The sequence below is a fragment of the Oncorhynchus masou genome, chromosome 28, assembly GCF_036934945.1.
Source record: "Oncorhynchus masou masou isolate Uvic2021 chromosome 28, UVic_Omas_1.1, whole genome shotgun sequence".
NCBI lineage: Eukaryota > Metazoa > Chordata > Actinopteri > Salmoniformes > Salmonidae > Oncorhynchus > Oncorhynchus masou.
Window position 1 is genome coordinate 88,378,077 of NC_088239.1, and position 7,843 is coordinate 88,385,919.

The window sequence follows — 7,843 nt, forward strand, 5'->3', positions numbered from 1 at the left end:
CCCAGACGGCGACCCAAACAACGTCGCCGTAAAAGGGGCAGACGAAGCGGTCTTCTGGTCAGGCTCCGGAGACGGGCACATCGCTCACCACTCCCAAGCATACTACTCTCCAATGTCCAGTCTCTTGACTACAAGGTAGATGAAATCCGAGCAAGGGTAGCATTCCAGAGAGACAGAGACAGTAAAGTTCTTTGCTTCACAGAAACATGGCTCACTCGAGAGACTCTATCGGAGTCGGTACAGCCAGCTGGATTGATGGCAGCATTCGCGCGAAACTGAAAGCTCGAACCATTGCTTTTAACCAGGGCAAGACAACCGGATACATGACCGATTATAAACAGTGTAGCTATTTCCTCCGCAAGGCAATCAAACAAGCTAAGTGTCAGAGAAAAGACAAAGTAGAGTCGCAATTCAACGGCTCAGACACAAGAGGTATGTGGCAGGGTCTACAGGCAATCACTGATTACAAAAAGAAAACCAGCCCAGGCATGGACCAGGATGTCTTGCTCTCTGTTCCCATGAAAGGTAAGGTAACTGAGCTAAACGACTACCGCCCCGTAGCACTCACTTCCGTCATCATGAAGTGCTTTGAGAGACTAGTCAAGGACCATATCACCTCCACCATACCTGACACCCTAGACCCACTCCAATTTGCTTACTGCCCAATAGGTCCACAGACGACGCAATCGCAACAACACTGCACACTGTCCTAACCCATCTGGACAAGAGGAATACCTATGTGAGAATGCTGTTCATCGACTACAGCTCAGCATTTAACACCATAGTACCCTCCAAGCTCGTAATCAAGCTCGAGACCCTGGGTCTCGACCCCGCCCTGTGCAACTGGGTACTGGACTTCCTGACGTGCTGCCCCCAGGTGGTGAGGGTAGGTAACAAAATCTCCACCCCGCTGATCCTCAACACTGGGGCCCCATAAGGGTGCTTTCTGAGCCCTCTCCTGTACTCCCTGTTCACCCATGACTGCGTGGCCATGCACGCCTCCAAATCAATCATCAAGTTTGAGGATGACACTACAGTGGTAGGCTTGATTACCAACAACGACGAGAATGCCTACAGGGAGGAGGTGAGGGCTCGGAGTGTGGTGTCAGGAAAATAACCTCACACTCAACGTCAACAAAACAAAGGAGATGATCGTGGACTTAAGAAAACAGCAGAGGGAGCACCCCCCTATCCACATCGATGGAACAGTAGTGGAGAGGGTAGTAAGTTTTAAGTTCCTCGGCATACACATCACGGAAAAACTGAATTGGTCCACCCACACAGACAGCATCGTGAAGAAGGCGCAGCAGCGCCTCTTCAACCTCAGGAGGCTGAAGAAATGTAGCTTGTCACCAAAAGCACTCACAAACTTTTACAGGTGCACAATCGAGAGCATCCTGTTGGGCTCTATCACCGCCTGGTATGGCACCTGCTCTAACATTGAGTGGCTGCTGCAAAAATACTGACTCAACTCCAGCCACTTTAATAATGGAAAATGTATGTAATTTTTTTTATCACTAGCAACTTTAAACAATGCTACTTTTATATACCCTAAATTACTCATCTCATATGTTTATACTGTACTCGATACCGGCTACTGCATCTTGGCTATGCCGTTCTGTACCATCACTCATTCATATATCTTTATGTACATATTCTTTATTCCTTTACACTTGTGTGTATAAGGTAGTTGTTGTGGAATTGTTAGGATAGATTATACGTTGGTTATTACTGCATTGTCGGAACTAGAAGCACAAGCATTTCGCTACACTCACATTAACATCTGCCAACCATGTGTATGTGACCATTAACATCTGCCAACCATGTGTATGTGACCATTAACATCTGCCAACCATGTGTATGTGACCATTAACATCTGCCAACCATGTGTATGTGACCATGTGTGTATGTGACCATTAACATCTGCCAACCATGTGTATGTGACCATTAACATCTGCCAACCATGTATATGTGACCATTAACATCTGCCAACCATGTGTATGTGAACCATGTGTATTGAATTAACATCTGCCAACCATGTGTATGTGACCATTAACATCTGCCAACCATGTGTATGTGACCATTAACATCTGCCAACCATGTGTATGTGACCATTAACATCTGCCAACCATGTGTATGTGACCATTAACATCTGCCACCATGTGTATGTGACCATTAACATCTGCCAACCATGTGTATGTGACCATTAACATCTGCCAACCATGTGTATGTGACCATTAACATCTGCCAACCATGTGTATGTGACCATTAACATCTGCCAACCATGTGTATGTGACCATTAACATCTGCCAACCATGTGTATGTGACCATTAACATCTGCCAACCATGTGTATGTGACCATTAACATCTGCCAACCATGTGTATGTGACCATTAACATCTGCCAACCATGTGTATGTGACCATTAACATCTGCCAACCATGTGTATGTGACCATTAACATCTGCCAACCATGTGTATGTGACCATTAACATCTGCCAACCATGTGTATGTGACCATTAACATCTGCCAACCATGTGTATGTGACCATTAACATCTGCCAACCATGTGTATGTGACCATTAACATCTGCCAACCATGTGTATGTGACCATTATGTGACATTAACATCTGCCAACCATGTGTATGTGACCATTAACATCTGCCAACCATGTGTATGTGACCATTAACATCTGCCAACCATGTGTATGTGACCATTAACATCTGCCAACATCATGTGTATGTGACCATTAACATCTGCCAACCATGTGTATGTGACCATTAACATCTGCCAACCATGTGTATGTGACCATTAACATCTGCCAACCATGTGTATGTGACCATTAACATCTGCCAACCATGTGTATGTGACCATTAACATCTGCCAACCATGTGTATGTGACCATTAACATCTGCCAACCATGTGTATGTGACCATTAACATCTGCCAACCATGTGTATGTGACCATTAACATCTGCCAACCATGTGTATGTGACCATTAACATCTGCCAACCATGTGTATGTGACCATTAACATCTGCCAACCATGTGTATGTGACCATTAACATCTGCCAACCATGTGTATGTGACCATTAACATCTGCCAACCATGTGTATGTGACCATTAACATCTGCCAACCATGTGTGTGACCATTAACATCTGCCAACCATGTGTATGTGACCATTAACATCTGCCAACCATGTGTATGTGACCATTAACATCTGCCAACCATGTGTATGTGACCATTAACATCTGCCAACCATGTGTATGTGACCATTAACATCTGCCAACCATGTGTATGTGACCATTAACATCTGCCAACCATGTGTATGTGACCATTAACATCTGCCAACCATGTGTATGTGACCATTAACATCTGCCAACCATGTGTATGTGACCATTAACATCTGCCAACCATGTGTATGTGACCATTAACATCTGCCAACCATGTGTATGTGACCATTAACATCTGCCAACCATGTGTATGTGACCATTAACATCTGCCAACCATGTGTATGTGACCATTAACATCTGCCAACCATGTGTATGTGACCATTAACATCTGCCAACCATGTGTATGTGACCATTAACATCTGCCAACCATGTGTATGTGACCATTAACATCTGCCAACCATGTGTATGTGACCATTAACATCTGCCAACCATGTGTATGTGACCATTAACATCTGCCAACCATGTGTATGTGACCATTAACATCTGCCAACCATGTGTATGTGACCATTAACATCTGCCAACCATGTGTATGTGACCATTAACATCTGCCAACCATGTGTATGTGACCATTAACATCTGCCAACCATGTGTATGTGACCATTAACATCTGCCAACCATGTGTATGTGACCATTAACATCTGCCAACCATGTGTATGTGACCATTAACATCTGCCAACCATGTGTATGTGACCATTAACATCTGCCAACCATGTGTATGTGACCATTAACATCTGCCAACCATGTGTATGTGACCATTAACATCTGCCAACCATGTGTATGTGACCATTAACATCTGCCAACCATGTGTATGTGACCATTAACATCTGCCAACCATGTGTATGTGACCATTAACATCTGCCAACCATGTGTATGTGACCATTAACATCTGCCAACCATGTGTATGTGACCATTAACATCTGCCAGCCATGTGTATGACCATTAACATCTGCCAACCATGTATGTGACCATTAACATCTGCCAACCATGTGTATGTGACCATTAACATCTGCCAACCAGGTTTATGAACATTAACATCTGCCAACCATGTGTATGTGACCATTAACATCTGCCAACCATGTGTTTGTGACCATTAACATCTGCCAACCATGTGTATGTGACCATTAACATCTGCCAGCCATGTGTATGTGACCATTAACATCTGCCAACCATGTGTTTGTGACCATTAACATCTGCCAACCATGTGTATGTGACCATTAACATCTTGCCAACCATGTGTTTGTGACCATTAACATCTGCCAACCATGTGTATGTGACCATTAACATCTGCCAACCATGTTTGTGACCATTAACATCTGCCAACCATGTGTATGTGACCATTAACATCTGCCAACCATGTGTATGTGACCATTAACATCTGCCAAACTATGTGTATGTGACCATTAACATCTGCCAACCATGTGTTTGTGACCATTAACATCTGCCAACCATGTGTATGTGACCATTAACATCTGCCAACCATGTGTATGTGACCATTAACATCTGCCAACCATGTGTATGTGACCATTAACATCTGCCAACCATGTGTATGTGACCATTAACATCTGCCAACCATGTGTATGTGACCATTAACATCTGCCAACCATGTGTATGTGACCATTAACATCTGCCAACCATGTGTATGTGACCATTAACATCTGCCAACCATGTGTATGTGACCATTAACATCTGCCAACCATGTGTATGTGACCATTAACATCTGCCAACCATGTGTATTTGACCATTAACATCTGCCAACCAGGTGTATGTGACCATTAACATCTGCCAACCATGTGTATGTGACCATTAACATCTGCCAACCATGTGTATGTGACCATTAACATCTGCCAACCATGTGTATGTGACCATTAACATCTGCCAACCATGTGTATGTGACCATTAACATCTGCCAACCAGGTGTATGTGACCATTAACATCTGCCAACCATGTGTATGTGACCATTAACATCTGCCAACCATGTGTATGTGACCATTAACATCTGCCAACCATGTGTATGTGACCATTAACATCTGCCAACCATGTGTATGTGACCATTAACATCTGCCAGCCATGTGTATGTGACCATTAACATCTGCCAACCATGTGTATGTGACCATTAACATCTGCCAACCATGTGTATGTGAACATTAACATCTGCCAACCATGTGTATGTGACCATTAACATCTGCCAACCATGTGTATGTGACCATTAACATCTGCCAGCCATGTGTATGTGACCATTAACATCTGCCAACCATGTGTATGTGACCATTAACATCTGCCAACCATGTGTATGTGACCATTAACATCTGCCAACCATGTGTTTATGACCATTAACATCTGCCAACCATGTATGTGACCATTAACATCTGCCAACCATGTGTTTGTGACCATTAACATCTGCCAACCAATAATGTGTGTGACCATTAACATCTGCCAACCATGTGTTTGTGACCATTAACATCTGCCAACCATGTATGTGACCATTAACATCTGCCAACCATGTGTTTGTGACCATTAACATCTGCCAACCGTATGTTTGTGACCATTAACATCTGCCAACCATGTATGTGACCATTAACATCTGCCAACCATGTGTATGTGACCATTAACATCTGCCAACCATGTGTATGTGACCATTAACATCTGCCAACCATGTGTATGTGACCATTAACATCTGCCAACCATGTGTATGTGACCATTAACATCTGCCAACCATGTGTATGTGACCATTAACATCTGCCAACCATGTGTATGTGACCATTAACATCTGCCAACCAGGTGTATGTGAACATTAACATCTGCCAACCATGTGTATGTGACCATTAACATCTGCCAACCATGTGTATGTGACCATTAACATCTGCCAACCATGTGTATGTGACCATTAACATCTGCCAACCATGTGTATGTGACCATTAACATCTGCCAACCATGTGTATGTGACCATTAACATCTGCCAACCATGTGTATGTGACCATTAACATCTGCCAACCATGTGTATGTGACCATTAACATCTGCCAACCATGTGTATGTGACCATTAACATCTGCCAACCATGTGTATGTGACCATTAACATCTGCCAACCATGTGTATGTGACCATTAACATCTGCCAACCATGTGTATGTGACCATTAACATCTGCCAACCATGTGTATGTGACCATTAACATCTGCCAACCATGTGTATGTGACCATTAACATCTGCCAACCATGTGTATGTGACCATTAACATCTGCCAACCATGTGTATGTGACCATTAACATCTGCCAACCATGTGTATGTGACCATTAACATCTGCCAACCATGTGTATGTGACCATTAACATCTGCCAACCATGTGTATGTGACCATTAACATCTGCCAACCATGTGTATGTGACCATTAACATCTGCCAACCATGTGTATGTGACCATTAACATCTGCCAACCATGTGTATGTGACCATTAACATCTGCCAGCCATGTGTATGTGACCATTAACATCTGCCAACCATGTGTTTGTGACCATTAACATCTGCCAACCATGTGTATGTGACCATTAACATCTGCCAACCATGTGTTTGTGACCATTAACATCTGCCAACCATGTGTATGTGACCATTAACATCTGCCAACCATGTGTATGTGACCATTAACATCTGCCAACCATGTGTATGTGACCATTAACATCTGCCAACCATGTGTATGTGACCATTAACATCTGCCAACCATGTGTATGTGACCATTAACATCTGCCAACCATGTGTATGTGACCATTAACATCTGCCAACCATGTGTATGTGACCATTAACATCTGCCAACCATGTGTATGTGACCATTAACATCTGCCAACCATGTGTATGTGACCATTAACATCTGCCAACCATGTGTATGTGACCATTAACATCTGCCAACCATGTGTATGTGACCATTAACATCTGCCAACCAGGTGTATGTGACCATTAACATCTGCCAACCATGTGTATGTGACCATTAACATCTGCCAACCATGTGTATGTGACCATTAACATCTGCCAACCATGTGTATGTGACCATTAACATCTGCCAACCATGTATGTGACCATTAACATCTGCCAACCATGTGTATGTGACCATTAACATCTGCCAACCATGTGTATGTGACCATTAACATCTGCCAACCATGTGTATGTGACCATTAACATCTGCCAACCATGTGTGGTGACCACTAACATCTGCCAACCATGTGTATGTGACCATTAACATCTGCCAACCATGTGTATGTGACCATTAACATCTGCCAACCATGTGTATGTGACCATTAACATCTGCCAACCATGTGTATGTGACCATTAACATCTGCCAACCATGTGTATGTGACCATTAACATCTGCCAACCAGTGTGTATGTGACCATTAACATCTGCCAACCATGTGTATGTGACCATTAACATCTGCCAACCATGTGTATGTGACCATTAACATCTGCCAACCATGTGCATGTGACCATTAACATCTACCAACCATGTGTATGTGACCATTAACATCTGCCAACCATGTGTATGTGACCATTAACATCTGCCAACCATGTGTATGTGACCATTAACATCTGCCAACCATGTGTATGTGACCATTAACATCTGCCAACCATGTGTATGTGA